Below are 19261 nucleotides of genomic sequence, written 5' to 3'. Positions count from 1 at the left end.
TCTAGTTCATTTTTCTTGCCAATGTCGGCCAAATCATGGGCAACCAATACCTCAACCAAAAGTTTGGTCATGACCCAAAGATTGGTCTTTGTTTGGATGGTTGCCATTTCTTTGGCATGCCAATGAACTCTAGCCAACTCTAGTTCATTTTTCTTGCCAATGTCGGCCAAATCATGGGCAACCAATACCTCAACCAAAATTTTGGCTACCCAATGTTTTGATGGGGCAACCTTGGGCACAAACCAAACATACTGTTGGTCGTGCCACAACACTAACGCCACCCTCGGCACACTGAAACCGACCGTGTCTAGCTATGATATGAGCGTGTCACTCACCGTGGTCGCCGTGTCCAGAGGCGGTGCTGGAGTTGCGCCCCGTTGTTGTCCCTCCTATCCTTTCTAGTTTACGTATAAGTTTTATGTGTAGTCAAAGTATCTCTACTTTGATCAAAAATGTATCAACATTTAACAACGCCCAATCAATATTGTTAGATTCATATGTACTCCAAGATTTGTACTCGAGATGGTTTCCAATTTGACTATTGGCAAGATTCATAGTACATGAGATGTATAATGTGAAAATTATATCATTAGAAACTCCTTTCACATACGAATTTGACCGTATGCTTTGTGTAAGTTGCATGTCATATATTATTACTCTAACATTTGGTCAAAGTTAGCCTCAAAAAACGCATTAGACCCTGTATGCTTTGTGTAAGTTGCATGTCATATATTATTACTCTAACATTTGTGTAAGTTGCATGTCATATATTATTACTCTAACATTTGGTCAAAGTAGTATAGTGGAAGTGGATCCTATGACGTAGGTATCCCTGCCTTACCCTCCCTTTCGGTCACTTAGTGGCGGACCCCATGCTTGCTTGGCCCCGCATGTCAGTTACTCAATGGGTTCGGCCACGTCAGGGGATCCTCATCCGTAGTATACTCCCTCTGTTTTTATTTACTCCGTGTAAAACGGAGGGAGTGGTGGTATAATAAATGACACGGGCGGGGGAGGGGGAGGGACGTCAGTTTGCTCTCAACTGCGGTCCCATAAGCGAGCAAAAACGCAATATGAAGCGCGTTCCATTCGGTGAGCGACGTGGAGGGTCCAACGTGCCGGGCTGCAATGCGAACGCGACAAGAGCGATGTACAGTCAAAATCGATTGACCGGTCGTCACCGGAACCACTATTCACACCAGAACCTTCGTTGCTCGGCCTATGCCAGCCACTGCCCTAAAACCACACCAAATCTCCACCCCATTCCCCCACCTTTCGATCCCCTATCCCACATCAAGTGTCCCCTAGTTCGCCGGAAAGCCATGGTGCGCCTCAAGATCACTTACTACAAGATGCTGACGCCGGAGCGCCGCGTAGAAATCACGGCGGCGGTCGGCACCACAGACCTCCGTTCCCAAGCTCGCTTTGCGGCGGGCCAATCCCCGAGTTCTCTGGAGCCAAGCTACAAGGAGGAGGAAGCCAATCCAATGTTCATGGCAGAGGTCGCGGCGCAGAAGGCCCTCGATGGGTATGAGACGATGGACGTCGACTTTGTGCCGGCGTCCGAGTCCCCCATGGTGCAGGCGGACCAGTGGTTCAGCATGGCGATACTAAAGGAGGACCGGGAGGTAGAGGCTCAAATCGACGCGTAGCGCGCGCATGCCGCTGCCATTGAGGCTCTCCTGCAGGCGGAACCGGATGTTGTGGATGTGAACCGGGCGGCGGAGGCCCAACTTGAGGCGGAGCGCGCAGATGCCGCTGCCATCGAGGCCCTCCTGCAGGCGGAACCGTACGTCCTGGACTTGAACCTGGTGGCAGAGGCTCGACTCGACGCAGAGCGTGCGGATGCCACTCTCATCGACGCCCTCCTGCAGGCAGAACCGGACGTCCTGGACTTGAACCGGGCGGCGGAGGCTCGACTCAACGTGGAGCGCGCGGATGCCACTGCCATCGAGGCCCTTCTGCAGGCGGAACCGGACGTCCTCGACTTGAACCGGGTTGTGCTCTCGTCCGTGCAGAGCGCCCGCACGCTCCGCTTGAACGAGTAGCTGGAGGCCGAGGACAACCACGGTGCGGAGACACACGTCGGCAACGACGGCTGGTTCACACCGGCAGCCAAAGACGACGAGGCCGTCTCTTTCCGCGAGCAGTGATAGTTTTTCTTTATGTTCTTGTTTTTATGGATCTTTTGCTGTGTAAAAACATATATTTGTTATGCAAGTCGCCTGACGTGGGTCAGTCTACCATTTCAGGCGGCTGGTTGAATATCCTACGTCTCCTAACCCTTCTTTCCTTCTTCCTCACCTCTTCTTCTTCCCCAACAGACCACCGCATGGGTCGTACGGATACTCCCCAACATGCGGTTGGATAAACATACTCTATGAACGAAAATTATGTGTCAGCGATAGGATGGCTGAGTTTGGTCTGTTCACGTGCGACAACACGTGTCAGTGAGGGTGTGTTCCCTTGGTTGGGTTTCCGGCGTGCAGGAGCGATTGTGTGAGGGTGCGGTGCGAGCGACCGTGTGAGGGTGCGGTGCGACCGTGACAGCCGTGCGCAAGTGTACCTCCTTCTCATTTTGAAAACTTTAGGCAATCTTGGCAAAAATGTGTGGCGAAGTTTGGCAATGCAAGGCCTAGACCCAAACAGGATAAGTACGTACGTACTAGGGGTACTAGTGTTAAAAAAGAAAGGCGGGGTTTTCCTTCGCGGGATTTAATCGATACAAATCCTTGTTTCACGTGTCAATTAATGCGTATTTTTTCTCCAAAGACCAAAGAGCTAACCATCTCACTCCTCATCGGTTGATTAATGCAGCGCCATGCAAACCAACCTTCTCACTTCCGCATGCATACAGGGGATATTAATGTCCTTGGTTGCTAACCCCATCAATTTTGCCTCGATTAGTGTTAGTGGCCCTTTGCAAATTGTAATTTTGATATACTGGCCTTGTGTACAAAAAATGGAGGTAGTAACTATATTTGACTTCCTTCCCCATTGTGGTGACGTCGACGATATCTTTTTTTGGGTGGTTTGGCTAAGTGCGTTCGACGGAGAACACCATTGAGGGAGACCACGGTAAGTAGTTCGCAAGTGCCGCCTGCCAGCCGAGAGAACCACCTTATTTGCATCCAGGAAGTCCTTTACTAGTACTGCTAGGAGTACTAGTGCGGTGAGATGGTTTCTCGAAGAAGACGATGGAGAAGCGGAGTCAGCGAGGAGTGAAATGATGGTTGCTTCGTTCGTGCTTTTGTGATTTGACGCCTCACTGCTTTGTGATTTGTGATAGAAGGGACAGGGGAGTAGACTCTATGCTCTATACTGTACTACATGCGTCCAAGCATGGGAGGAAGAGGAGAGACGCTGCATTTTTCTATTCCTTCAATCAATCAATCAGGGAGCTTCGGTTCCATCTTTTTGGCTTTGGCAACACCGTCCACAATGGTTCCCACGATGCCAAAAGCTATTTTCACATTTGGCTACACATTGTGGATGCCCTTAACCGTACCACTTGGTTTATGTAAAGTTACGAACTGATGTGATGTGGGACTATTTGATTGGATTAAAGGAGAGGATTAGGCCCACCCCAGCTGAAAATCAGGGGGGCATATATAGATTAGATGGAAAGTATATGTAGCAGCTACGTAGCCCTTTGTAAGTCTAGGATTAGGCTTCTTATTTTCGAAGGACATTGTCCTGGCGGTTTGCTAACATGCGGTCCCACGTGTCAGTGCTTTACCAAGCCGATCCGCGTCCCACATGAGGCAGAACAACAGCAGAACCAACACGTGGTTAAGTTGAAGAAGATGAGGGAGAAGCGGATTCAGCAACGAGTGAAATGATGGTTGCTTCGTCCCTCCAACTTAACTGCGGGAAAGGTGCAGCTTTGTGATTTGACGCCTCATTGGTCATTACTACGCCGGCGCCATGACTGGGGTGCTTCACCCCGGCTGCTCTGCACTGTATTCTGGTATGGCACGTGGACCCGGTAGCTTGATGTCCCACATGTCGACGAAAGGGACTAGAAGATTTATGAAAGCGAGCGCTCCACTCTTATGACAGAGGAGTAGACGACATGACGGCCCAGTGAACTGTCACTTGTACTGTATAGTACTATAGTTTTGTTGTTTCACATGATCCATCGATACAAACCCGATTAAACAGGAAAGGGCGGGATTTTTTCCCGCGCGGTAGATGATACTGGCCATACATTTCAAAGGCAATTTTAATGTATGCAAACTGAATAATTATAAGTAACAATATGATATCTAGTAAAACTAAAAACACATATGATTTATTGTGTTAGAGTGTAGTAGTAGTGCTATATTGCATAGTTGTTAGATGTAACATGTGAGAACATGTAGAGATGTACTTTTGGAGGGCCTACAGAGAGAAAAGCGTAATACGGTCACCGAACTTCAGAATAAGCTGATTATAGTCACTATATATGTTTTGCGGTGATTATACGGTCACTTGCTCCAAGTTTAGCATCAGATTGCACTCTGTTGACCAGCCAAATAGTCTGCGTGGCGCCATGTTGACTAGTTAAATTGACCACGTTCCTTGTGGGTCCCACCTATCAGTTCGCATAGGCAAAAGGTCAGATAAACACAAATTTACGCAGGCGCGACAAGGCTCCAACCCGTGCGTGGGAATCACCTGGTTGTGTATGTGTCTGTCAGGACCTGATGTGTGCGCATGCACGTGTAGGTTGATCACTTGAGCGTGAGAGTGTGTGTTGGTCGTGTGGTGTACTGGTGTGTGCATGCATGCATGCGCGCGTGTGTGCGTGTGAGTGTTGCGTGTGTACGTGTGAGTGTTGCATGCATGCATGGGTGCATGTGTTTGTGTGAGTGTTGTGTGGATGCAGTTCGTGTGCATGTGTGCGTGTGTGTATAATCACCACACCAGCTCCTGTGTGTTAAAACAGACAGCTCAACATACCAATACAAGGCCACCTTATCCGCTGTGCCCGCGGTCATGACTTCGAACCACCGTCCAAATATATTTTTTGTCTTTTGTTTTCATTCTTACTAGCAAGATGCCCGTGCGTTGCACGTAACATCAAGATGCATTGTATGACTTGTTTATCTTGTGAGAGAAAAGGATGAATGAGGGAAGGCCTTATTTGCAAATGTGGAGAGATGTGTGGGTACCTTTTTGCAAAATTGCCATAGTTTCTTTCCTATCCGTCAGATATAAATCGGACGGCCTATATTGCAAGATGGCAGGCACACCATCATCACCAACTCTATTTTTTATAAGAGTATATTTTATGTATTTTATAAGAGTGTAGATGTAGAGTAGATACAAGTCGATAGGTGGGCAAGATGGTAGTGAGATAATGTGATGCAACACTAGAGGTGCCACGTGGAGCATTTAACTGGTCAACTAGTCATGTCATGAGCAAATACAGAGTTGTACGGTGAGCCCGTGACTGTATAATAACCACTAAACATAAATGGTGACCGTAATGAGTGGATTCTGAAGTCCAATGTACATATCGTGCTTTTGCTTCAAATACAATGATCGTCATTGCTTATATCGCGAGAGAAAGATGAAACATGCGTGAATTTTCTGGGGGCTTACATTTAGAGGACCCGGAGATAGTTTTGTGCACATACGTGAAAGGGGCGTACAGGGGGTATGCAATGGAGAGAGAGATGCTCTTCATTTCTCTTTATTATGACTAACTTTGTATATAGTATAAAAATATACAAATTCACAGTGCAGAATAAATATCATTGTGGGCACCATGCAATGCAAATTAGTGTTCGTACTCCTCCATATAACTTTGTAATGTTGTATATATGTAGAAACTCTAAAATAATTTTTTGGCCACACTTTATTCAAAAGGAATGTTGTATGCGAAATAAACGTGAAGAGAGGGCTTTTTAGATCAATGGGGTACGTGATGTAACATGTGTGAATGTGTAGTTGATGCATTTGGCGGGGCCGAGAGAGGTATGTGTGTGTATTACGTATTTGAGAGAGGAATGGATAGAGGGGCCGACGGGGGGAGTGTGGGAGAGATAGCACGAGAAATGAGAGTGGTCTAGAGAGAGAGATGAATATGACGCTACGACAAGAGATTCCATTCCCTTGAGTGTGTATATGCAAGGGGGGAGGGAATAGAGGCACCAGGAGAAATTTTCTGTGTGTGTGGTGTTTGTGTTGGTATGTGTGGGTGTGAGAAGATAATGAGACGTGGGGGGCAGAGGGTGTGTCACCGCGTGAGGTCTGGTGGGTTGAGGTGAGGCCCTTCGTTCGGTTCCGTCCTGCGCCACATTGGTCAGCCCGTGACGCATTTAGGAAGACCCATGGATGACTAGTCGTACAAGACAAAGATAGAAAAATTGTGAAGGACTCTGTGTCCACTGACAAAGCCGGCTAGGATTTGTAACCCTAGGTTCTCGGACTAAGGTAACCCCTTTATCTCTGATATTACTATCCATCCAACCTAACTTTAAGGGGCATCCCACAGAATGCTCTGCTAGAATCATACTCGTCGATTAGGAAGAGAGGTGTGAGACAATGCGTGAGAGACAGGCGTAAAGATAATGTGCGTACATGAGACACGTAGGCAGGTCCATGTATATAGAAAGGGTCGATGAGGATTGTGCGTGTGTATGTTTGCGAGAGGAAGTGTGCTTGTGATAAAGGTTAGTGGAAACAGTTGTAAATGGTTACGAGGGGCAGGGAGGGTTGTATCTAGAGCATGTGTGCGAGAAAGGCACCTCGGGAGAGAGTGTGTGAGCATGTGTGAGAGACCACCGATGGAGAGTGAAACTACACGTAAAAGACTGCTCTACACATTGATTAAAGATATAAATTGTATCCAAATATTAGGATGGGATCATGATATTTGCAATTCGCGTAAGGAGCGGTCATTGATCCATCAGACATCTATATTCTATCGAATTTGAGCATGTCTATGTTATTATTCGACACAATTGATCCACATAGTTAGTGTTTGGAACTCCAGACAATGCATCACTTTAGCAATCGAATATAAATGTGAGTATAGTTCATGTTGTGTGTGTAAAGCACATTATACATATGAAAGTTACACAATGGACATTATAAATAGCTCCCTATGAACTAGCATACATTTGAATTCAACTTAAGGTGGTTTAAAAAATCGAATTCAACATGAAGTCCATTCAATTATTTGAATTTGATACCTAAATTATGGGGGCACCAATCTTTGCTCTGAATTTGTACATAATAGCATATGTAGTTGTGTACAAATAGATTCAAATTTAGCTCCTCCATTCCAAAATAATCGTAGTTATAGGATTTTCAAGTGTCAAAATTTCAAAAAGAAGCGGATAATTTAATGAGGTTTTCAAACATACAAGGTCAAATATAACGTTGTCTATTTTGGTCAATCCTCATAGTTCAAGAGTACTCTAAACGTGAATGCTTGTGTTTCAAAATTTCGAACGAAGTGCCAAAAGAGCCTCTACTCGCCCGAAACCGCGTGAGACCAATGATTGGTAGTACAAGGAAATTACTTTTCTAATAACTCCGACCCGTGAAACCTACCGACCCGACGTCCAAAGGTCTAAACCAGGGTAGGTTTGTAGCTTCATCTAGACGCCACGCAACCGCATCCGAAAAACATTCATACACAATGGCCGCCTAAGCACACATGCGCGCAGCCGAAATCGCTCCCGCCCACTATTTGGGACACCTGGGATTACCATCCTTCCCCCGACCCACAGTAGGTCCGAAATTTAAGAGGGGGGGAAAGTTTGTACTTTCCCCAAATTTCAAACAAGCGCGTCCCATCTTCTGTTCAAAAAAGCCAAAAACAGCCGCGTCCCAGACCGTAACATGGTTCCCCCCACCCGTCTGATTCACCATTCATACTCCGTGGGCGCTAAAACTACCTCTCCACCAGCTGTAAAACCCCGGCGTCCTCCGTCCACCAACCCATCCCACCCATCAACCGCCGCCCTCCTCTATCACGCCGGAGCCGATACCCCGACGTCGTCGTCCACCGCAACCTCAACCGCAATGCCCTCCACGGCTAGTAGTTGAAGCCAAGGCCGAGCCGTCCGTACCCGAGCCAGTTCAACCACGCCGTCCTGCGCCTCACCGCTGCCGCTCCAACTTCGCCACCCTCCACCGCACCGGAGTTGTTCCTGCTATGCCATCCTTCGCCGCCTCGGATCTGCTTCCCCTCCACCGACATACGGCCATGGCAACACAGTCAACAATTTGGCCATGGGTTCGTCCAAGCCTGCACCCTCCAGAACATCGGTTTCCCCGGTAAAAAGAAGAAGATCAGCGCGACATGTTGAGACGACCACACCGGCAACCAAAAAAGGTACTCCTCTTCCCTTATTCGTGCAAATCTTACGTCTCTGCTTGCACGGTATTCATCCCACAGAAGACACTAGTTGACCGCTTCTTCTTGATACTAGATATTTCTAGTAACTCGTGATGCACAAGGTTTCTCCTCATATACTATTTCACCTTAGCTAGAGGTCCGTCACCCCCCTGAATTTCAATTTCTGGCCAGTTGATTCCCAATTAACGGAAGCATTCCCCGGCGTAATAGGCGCTAGTACGCCTATTACGCCGGGGAAGCAGTGCCTTGGTGTTTATCTTAGGGGCGTGTGCGGCCTAGAGCTACTGGCGCCCGATCTGGAGGTCGGCCGGTATTAAAGGGATGGCCTGGGGGCACTTCCAAACACGGCGGTGGTGTGAGGTCGATGGGAGGGCGGGGCGGTAGAGGCAGGGGTCTGGGCCGGTGGTCGCTGGCGGTTCGAGAAAGATCATCAACAGTGACTAGCGGGAGGTAGACAAAGGCCATCTGCCCGTTCCTTATAGATCGGACGGTTCATTAAAAAAATCGACTCACCTATTTATTTTCAGTCGACTGTTATCTTAGATATGACCACATGTGGTGGTGTGCTAGAGGAGTACCTGCATTTCCTGTGCTCATATATTACAAAATCATACGGAGTAGAATCTAATTTTGTTTGCCATGCAATGTTGTAGAGCTATCATATGTCTCCTATCATTATTTTTTCAGCCACTTGCTATCTACTACTTTTACAGTGCACTAGTTCTGCACACACTTCACCCTTACTCTCACTATTGTGTTTTTATGCAAGGGTATTTCAGACTCTGCTGCCATGAGAGAAGCCAAAAAGAAAAGAGAGAAGTCGCTCCATCTTCGTATGCGGGTAGGCAAGACACGTTACAGTGCTATAAAGGGTGCAGTGTCAGCAGATGGAGACGGTAAACATAGCTCTGGAGTTGATGACCTCGCTCACAATGAACCACCATCCCAGGTGCTTGCTTTAACTTCGCGGTGTCATATGTGGTTGCATGTTCCATACGGTTTCTAGCTTGTATTCGAAAGGCCGAAGTTGGTAAGATAAGGAAAGATATTTTTTTACATGAACCACCATCCCATGAGCACCAGAAGACAAATAGCTAGTCAGGGCACTGGCTGAGCGAGTGACAAGCCCAGCAAAGACAGGCATCACCTGGAAGCCAACTAAAAAGTTGCGATGGTGGCAAAGCAGCCCGCCTCCCACCAGGCTCTCAGGTCCTAGATGATCATGCTCACCACTCCAGCCGGATGTCTAGCTTGTATTGCTTCCAATTTGGTTAAATTGCATCTGCTTAGCTTACACATTATACCTTCGAATATGACATGCCTTTCCATTTTTGGTACATACTAGTACATCTGTGTATTAAACATGTTCTTACATCAAACTAATGTTCTTGTGTATCCCTCATCAATCACTTATGACGAGGCAGGCAGGCAAGGGGACTACTCATTTAAAGAATGCAGCGTCAGCCTCCCGACATGATTCTCAAGAAACAAAAATGCTAGATGAAGATAGTGAATGTAGCTATGTAGTTGATTACAGCATTTCCCCTACACTAGCATCGCAGGTGCTTGCTCTAACTTGGCAGCGTGATATGTGGTTGCATGTTGCATATGGTGTCTAGATTGTAGTTCTTCCAGTCTGGTTAAATTGCATGTGCTAGTCTGCTTAGCTTATACATTATACCTGTTGATGTGACATGCCTTCCTGTATTTAGTACATAGTACAGCTGTCTATTAAGCATGTCCTTACATAAAACTATTGTTTTTTTGTATCCCGCATCAATCAACATGACGAGACACCTTTAGTATATGCAGTGCGATATTAGTTGCATCTTTCATATGATTTATAGCATGCGCTGCTTCTAATTTGTTGAAATTCCATTTATGATGGGACGCTTTTAACTTGGCAGAGTCATATTGGTTGCATCTTTCATGTGGTGTCTAGCTTGCATTGCTTCTTATTTGCTGGAATGGTTTCTGCTTAGTTTACACAAACAGTTGTGAACATGCCATGCCGTCCTGTTTTTCATACATATTCCATCCTAGTATCATGTGTTTGCCTTACATCAAAGTAGTGATTGTCAGTATCATGCATGAATGAGTTCTGAAGAGAGAATTTTATTGCTTTTTCTTGTCAGTTTTACTTGACAATTCAAAATCAATAAAGCGAAAGGAAGTTAGCAAGGAAGCGGATAAAGGTGCTCCTTCCGAACGGAGGGCCTCTACAGTTTCTACTCCTCCACACCCCCAAGATGATTTCCAAGACAACACATGCATAGACACTCAATAAAGTTGTGTTTATGATGAGCACGTCTCCCCTAGTGCAGCATCACCGGTGCTCCCTCTAACTTGGCACTGTTATATGTGGTTGCATGTTATGTGTGATGTCTAGCTTGTATTGCTTCTAATTTTGTTGAGTTCCATCTGCTTACTTTACACATTATACTTGAATAAGACACGTGTTCCTATTTCTAGAACATACAATATCTGTCTATCACACCATGTTCTTACATCAAATTACTACTGTTGTGTAACCTGCAACAATCACTTATCATAAGACACATTTGACTTCGGAGTGTGATATAGGTTACATCTCACATTCTTTTCTAGCTTGTACTACTAATTTGTTGAAATGACACTTATGACGAGACAATTTTAACTTGGTAGACTGATATTCGTTGCATCTTTCATATGGTGTCTAGCTTTCATTGCTTCTAATTTGTTGAAATGCCTTCTCCTTAGTTTACACATCATAAGCTGTGAATATGCAATGGCACTAATGACAAGAGACCTCTAACATGGTAGTGTGATGTTGTTTGCATCTTGCATATGATTTAAACGCCATTTATGATGAGACATTGTTAACTTGGCAGAACGATATTTGTAGCATCTTTCATATGGTGTCCACCTTCCATTGCATTGCTTCTAATTTGGTGAAATATCTTCTTCTTAGTTTACACATCATAGTTCTGTTTATCTCTTCCGTCCTGTTTTTCATACATATTACATCCTCCTATCATGTGGTTGTCTAACATCAAGTTCAGTTCGTCTGCATCACGCATCAATTTTTTCTGAAGAACTAAATTGTTATTCGTTTTTCTTGTCGGCTTGACTTAACTTGGCACAGAGAAAGAGGAAGAAACACAGAATGGCAGGGAATGAGAAGTGGATGAATCATGCAGATTCTGCTGGTACTGATGGTGCAATAGAAGGTCAAAGTACGGCGGAAAATTTTACAAACACGGCATCCCATGCTACACGAGTTGTAAAAAAGCCAAACAGAAACAAATAGCTGCCACTAAACAAGCAGAGACATCCCTAGTTCTTGCAACACCTACCACAGTACTACCAGCTGCACGACTTACTCGTGCGTCAACTGAGCTAGTAGCACGTTCCCAAGCTCCCTTGCCACCTAACACTACATCCCAAGCACTCTTGACACAAGACGAGTTGGCAATATCAGATGAACCTCGCGAGCTTCAATAGCAAGAAGGTAGTTGCTGGAGTCAAGTTACAGTTGCATGCTTCTTTATATGTAGTCTCACAGTTTGATGTACACTAACACTTCCTATGTTCGTTGTTGGACTAGCACCTGGGCGCAAGAGGAAACAAACATCAGGGATAATGCTCGATCGGTTAACTAAATCTAGAGGAGGAAGAATGGAGATCCGTTTTGAGATAGGTTTAAAAAGGCCACATGATGCTACAGAGTCACCCAAGTTAGTATCAGAGGCAGCGGTTTCCGTTAGGTGTCATGTACGTATCCTCCCAACATGGATTTAGTACAGGAATGACAAAGATGAAACTCAGTTCAACACCTTCCTCGACCATTTATCTGTAAGTATGGTTATGTATGGGAACTAGTAATATCATCTTGCTCTGTCCCATACTTTCTAGGTTGCTGATAATGAGACTCCCATAATTTTCAACAGAGGAGGTTCAAGTTGGATAACCAAGATGATGCAACCAGACAAGCTTGCACCCATGTTTTCAAGTCTGCTCTACGACAGTATCGGTATAACTTGAGGAAAACTCACTTTGAAGGCAAAGCTAACAGTGAACTTTCCCAAACATCTCCAGCGGAAAATATATCGGATGAAGACTAGAGGGTCCTTGTTAAACACTGGTCTGATCCGAAGTATCAGGTACATTATATATATATATGTGATCAGATCACATGTTGAAGTCCTATTTACGCATGTGCCACACAAATCTATCTTCTTGTAGGTGAACTGTTCAAATAACAAGGCCAACAGTATGAAAGTGAAATTCCAACAGACGACAGGATCTCATAGCTATATTGCACACTGCGAGGCTCTTGTAATTAGCTGTCGTTTCACTCTTTTCGTTGTACCATATTATCAGATCTATATTGACTTGTTCGAAATGCAGAGGAAAGCCCGCAAGGACCAAAAAGTACCTGAACCAAATGCTGTGGAAATCTTCAAGGACTGTCACACCAGCAAGAAGGGCATGACTACACCAGTCAAAGCCGCTGTTGTAAGTCCTTAATCCTCATGCCTTTTAACTACTACTTACTCTGACTAGTGCCTTGAGCGGCATGGTTTGCAGCCAATGTCTATTACTCTTTTCAATTTTATACACAATTTTCTTAGCGTATCATTGCACCTTACAAGGTTTAAAAGAGAGGAGTGATGTTCCTTTGATCTTGACCCGTAATCTAGTTCCGTGCTGGACTTGCCCACACAACGTTACAATTTCCTGTTTGTCTGTTCTCAGTTGTTTTGTGATATGAATGATGTCATACTATGCTTACCGTATTATAAACTTCGTCTCTTTATCCTTAGCCCTCAATACAATGTGAAGAAATAGACAATACATTAGCGATGGTACATGGTCATATGTTTGGAACCTAGTTTTATTATGTACTTTGCAATAAAATACAACTAATATTTTACATGGGTTCACTAGAATGAGTTCTATATATAGACCAAAGCTATTTTGTTTGGTTTTGCTGCCTCCTTAATGTCTTCTGTTCTGGTACTACTAATGTAAAACCTCAACTTTTCAGTGAGCTATGGAAAAAATGGTGGAACCGCCACCTTCTGAAGGTGGCGAGGCAACTATAACCGCAATGTCAGCTCTTGTTGTAGTGGGTCAGTACATGTCCACTAACAGTGCCAAAAGCACGTTCCTGCGTAATACTGGGTTGGTTGTTAAGGCAATATCGTCCAAACTGCCTCATGATCAAGATATTCAAGCTCAAAGCAATGTTGTATCTGCGCTCCAGACACAAGTACATTCCCTAACAGAGACCCTTTGTGAAACAAGAAGAAACATTCTCAATGTCATCAAGATATGCATGGTCTTGAAACCAGACTATCAGACATTTGATATGTTGTTCATGAGCCTAGGGGAAATGAAGGCGAGGGTTATGGTGCTCCATCGGACAATACATCATGGAAACGTAACCGTCAGGTCAAATGAACTGAGCTTCTAAACTTCTGGTGGTGCATTTATCTGCTAGGCTGTTAAGTTTTATGCCAACCTTCCTTTTGTTATATAGTTGTAATTTGTTTTGGTGCGATACAAAATTTATTCTTAACGTGCAGCCACCGGCTGAAGAAAACAGCAAGGCATTTTTGTATAGTGTAGGGTGTTCCCTATATTTGCACTGGTGGCGATCTTTGGTGCCGAGTGGATGTAATCTGTGCAATCGCCTTAATAGCCTAGCGTTAGTTTCGGCCTTATTTATTTCCTAGTCTTCTTTTTCCCTTGTTTGCTAGTGGCCGCAACTACCATGGGCCATATACGGGCCGTAGGATCCATGGGTCTCCTACGGGCCGTCGATAAATGGACCTGTAATCAGTGGGCCTCGGGTCGTCGGATAAATGGGTCTACATGGGCCGTAATCGGGCGTAATTGGTATTGGCCCAGCACGGTAACATGCCATTAACAGGCCGTAGGACAACAAAGGCTTAATTCTGTCACAGCCATAACAGGTCGTTAATGGGCCACAATATAGGACGGGCTGGAAACGACGCAACGGGTTAACAGGCCAGAAACAGGACGACTCTTGCCATGGGACGAATTTGACCCATTAGGTGAACAGGCCAGTAATGGATCGACTCTTGCCATGGGCCGAATTTGGCCCATTAGGGGAACAGGCCAGTAACGGGCCGGAAGTAATCGAGGGCCGAAAAGGAGCCCAAGAACGTATGGGCCGTCAATAGGCCGAAAGCTAACACGGGCTGGAAACGGCCCATGTAAATCACGGGCCATTAACGGGTATAAAGAAAATTACTGTTCATTATGGGCTAGAGTCACCGTGGGCCTGTAAAGGGCCAAAAGATATGAAGGCCTCATATCGGCCGAAAGACGTCGTGGGCCATACATGGGCTGAAAGTGAAATGGGCTGGTGTTATATTCGACGGCCCACATGACGTTGTTCGGCCAATTTCCTTTAGGGCCTAACGGGCCGTGAGTTAACAGGCCGTAAAATGGGCTGTTTTCGAAGAGACCATTAACAGGCTTTTCATGGGCTAGCCCGTTAACTTTTGACCAAGTCAAACGGGTCGGCTTTGTAAGCTAAATGGGCCAGTGGTGGGCCGTGGCATGTGTCGACATATCATAGGCGCATATCTGACCCACTGATGTGCTGACACGTGTTTCGTCCGGCCAATAAGAATTTTACACGTGGAAATTTCCCATTGGTCGGGGCTGTTAACGTGTTATCGGATCCAAAACCTGACCCAATAGCTTAACGGTGTTCCGTTACAGTGGATGCCACATGTCGGTCACCCTTGACGAAAGCACTTCTGTGACGTGCGATTTATCGTCATGGAAGTGGACACTTCCGTGATGATAATTTTGGTAATGTCATGGAACAGTTCTACGACAGCACATGTATGACTATCCTGATTCTGTCATAAATTTGTCATGGATGTACATGGATGACAAAAAACGCGACCTACTGTGACAAACACGTATCATCACAGAAGTGTATTTTTTTGTAGTGAATACCAAATTCAAATGACTACTTATAGCAAGACTTGTCCCATGTCCTCAGGAACAAACGAACTACTCACAAATCATATTCATGTTCATAATCATAGGGGTAAATGTGCATAAAGGATATGAACATATGATCTTCCACCAAATAAACCAACTAGCATCAACTACAAGGAGTAATCAACACTACTAGCAACCCATAGGTACCAATCTGAGGTTTCGAGACAAAGATTGGATACAAGAGATGAACTAGGGTTTCAGATGAGATGGTGCTGGTGAAGATGTTGATGGAGATTGACGCCCTCCCGATGAGAGGATCGATGGTGATGATGATGGTGATGATTTCCCCCTCCCGGAGGGATGCTTCCCCGCAGAACAGCTCCGCCGGAGCCCTAGATTGGTTCTGCCAAGGTTCCGCCTCGTGGCGGCGGAGTTTCGTCCAGAAAGCTTGCTTATGAATTTTTCGAGGGAAAAACACTTCATATAGCCAAAGATGGGTACTTGAGGCCTGCCAGGGGAACCATGAGGCAGGGGGGCGCGCCCAGAGGGGTATGGCTCGCCCCACCCTCATGGATGGTGGGTGGCCCCTCTCTGGTGCTTCCTTTGCCCAATATTTTTTATATATTCTAAAACTGACTTCCGTGAAGTTTCGGTACTTTTGAAGTTGTGCAGAATAGGTCTCTAATATTTGCTCCTTTTCCAGCCCAGAATTCCAGTTGCCGATATTCTCCCTCTTCCTGTAAACCTTGTAAAATAAGAGAGAATAGGCATAAGTATTGTGACATTATGTGTAATAACAACCCATAATGCAATAAATATTGATATAAAAGCATGATGCAAAATGGACGTATCAGCGGCGCTTAATTGGAGGAGGGGGGCAGTGATTTCTGTGGAAGGTGTCGCTCCGTCAGTCAGGGCATGTTGGACGGGAAAGGAGGAGGATGGTGTGGGCAGGGTGTGGATTACCTGACCATTTCGACGAGGCTATGCAGCAAGAATAAGTGTCGGTGGCGAGGAGGCCGCACAGCAAGAGGAAGGGTCGACGACAAGGAGGCCGTGCAGCAAGAAGAAGGGTCGCCGGCGAGGAGGCGACGCTGCAAGAAGAAGGGTCGACGGTGAGGAGGCGGCACTGCAAGAAGAAGGGTAGCCGGCGAGGAGGCGGCGCTGCAAGAAGAAGGGTCGCCGGCGAGGAGGCTGAGCTGCCATTAAGCAGCAGTGAAGGTTTGAACATGGAAAGCAAGGAGGAACAGTGCAAATGTGGCTTTTGGTAGGAGGGAGGGGCGGGGAGATAGATATTTCCGTGGTGGCAAATTTTTTTCGCTCGATGCCGCGAGAAATTGGCGGGCGAGTGTGGTTCAAGCGGGGGCGGTGGACTGTACACGATGAAGCTTCATGCGTAAGCCAGACAAGACGGTTGTCGGTGTCAAAACCGGTAGATCTCGGGTAGGGGGTCCCAAGCTGTGTATCATGGATCAATGGGTAACAGGAGACAGGGGACACGATATTTACCCAGGTTCGGACCCTCTTGATGGAGGTAAAACCCTACGTCCTGCTCTTGTTTATATTGATGGAGTATCAAGTACAGAGTTGATCTACCTCGAGATCATATGTTGTGGTCTAAAACCTAAGGGTATGATGAATAATATCATAATCATCTATTGACTAGCCAGGCCTCGGCTTATATAACATACCAAAGGCCTAGGATAACAAGAGTCCTAGTCGAATACGTCGGTGGAGAGGAGTCCTTGTCTTGATCACCACGTCTTGTGGAATCTTCCTCGTATATGTCTTCGGCTGTCTGAACTGGCCCTTGAGTAAACGGCCATGGGGGTCCTCGGCCCAATCCAACTGATCGGGAGACAAGGTGGTGAGTACCCCCTAGTCAAGGACACCGTCAATGATGCCCCAAGATATTTTATATCACATCCCACACGATTCTTTCTAGTAAACTATATGTGGTATACCTGATTTTTTCATTATGTTTTGAAAGACAAAATGGTGTTACAGAGGGAAAGGATGGTGTTTGAATTGCTAGAGCATTTACGTACATTGAACATGCAACTAGTACATGAGTGTCGTGTTTAAATTTGGAATTATTCCGGGTTCGTTTGACATTTTTATGCATTAATTGAGTTTCTGGGCATTTAATGTGCATAATTCAAATTTGAACTACAAGCACATGCTCCAATGCACCAAAGTTTGCTGAAAAATCGCATGTGTGTCTTTGGGTGAATTTATAGGTCCCATGCAAGAAATGGGAATAAAGTTCAAACATCTGGGCGTCGTGGCATGATCGGAATGATTGCGAAACTTGGTTTTTTAATTCCTGTAAATCCAAAACATGGCTAAAAATCATGAAACTGGGCATGGTGTCATGACATGGCACCAACATGCTGTAGTAATTTTTTTGGCCGAATTGGGACAAGATTTGGTGTAAGCTTCTTGCAAACCGGAGCTTCCCTCAAGAAGGCTCGTGGTTCAGAGAGGGAACGTGTCACCTCCGTGTGCAAAACGACATACATACACTGCCTTCTCCCGCCTTAATATTTTTACATGGCCAAATTAGACCAAATAGAAGTATCGTGCTAAATTTTGGAATTATTCTGGGTTCGTTTAAGCTTTTTATACATTAATTGAGTTTCTGGGCATTTAATGTGCATAATTGAAATTGGAACTACAAGCACAGGCTCTAGTGGACCAAAGTTGTTTGAAAAATCACATGTGTGTCCTTGGGTGAATTTCTAGGTCCCATACAAGAGATGGGAGTGAAATTCAAACATTTGGGCGTTGTGGCTCGGCCGGGAAGATTGAGAAACTTGGTTTTTTAATTCATGTAATTCCAAAACATGCCTGAAAATCATGAAACCTCGCATGGTGTCATGACATGGCACCAACATGCTGCGGTAATTTTTTTGGCCAAATTGGGACAAGCTTTGGTATAAGCTTCTAGCAAACTGGACCTCCCCTCAAGAAGGCTCCTAGTTCCGAGAGGGAACGTGTCACCTCCATGTGCGAAACGACATACGTACACTGCCTTCTCCCGCCTTAATTTTTGTACAGTGGCAGATTAGACCAAATAGAAGTATCATGCTCAATTTTGGAATTATTCCGTGTTCGTTAGGCCTTTTTTATATATTAATTGAGTTTCTGCGCATTTAATGTGCATAATTCAAATTTGAACTACAAGCACATGCTCCAGTGCACCAAAGTTGTTTAAAAAGTCACTTGTGTATCCTTGGGTGAATTTATAGATCCCATGCAAGAGATGAGAGTGAAATTCAAACATCTGGGCGTCGTGGCTCGGCCAAAAAGATTGAGATTTTTTTTTAATTCCTGTAAATCCAAAACATGCCTGAAAATCATGAAACTTGGCATGGTGTCATGACATGGCACCAACATGCTGCGTTAATTTCTTTGGCTAAATTGGGACAAGCTTTGGTGTAAGCTTCTTGCAAACCGGAGCTTCCCTCAAGAAGACTCGTGGTTCCGAGAGGGAACGTGTCACCTCCATGCGCGAAATGACATACGTAAACTGCCTTCTCCTGCCTTAATTTTTTTACACAGCCAGGTTAGACCAAATAGAAGTACCGTGCTAAATTTTGGAATTATTCCAGGTTCGTTTGGCCTTTTTTATACATTATTGAGTTCTGGGCATTTAATATGCATAATTCAAATTTGAACTACAAGAAGAGGCTCTAGTGCACCGAAGTTGTTTGAAAAATCACATGTGTGTCCTTGGGTGAATTTCTAGGTCCCATGCAAGAGATGGGAGTGAAATTCAAACATCTGGGCATCGTGGCTCGGCCGGAAAGATTGAGAAACTTGGTTTTTTAATTCCTGTAAATCCAAAACACGCCTGAAAATCATGAAACTTGGCATGGTGTCATGACATGGCACCAACATGCTGCGGTAATTTCTTTGACCGAATTGGGA

This window comes from Triticum urartu, chromosome 5A (assembly GCF_056163025.1).
Source record: "Triticum urartu cultivar PI428250 chromosome 5A, HENAU_Tu73, whole genome shotgun sequence".
Taxonomy (NCBI): Eukaryota; Viridiplantae; Streptophyta; class Magnoliopsida; order Poales; family Poaceae; genus Triticum; species Triticum urartu.
Note: the sequence above shows the minus strand (reverse complement) of the source record.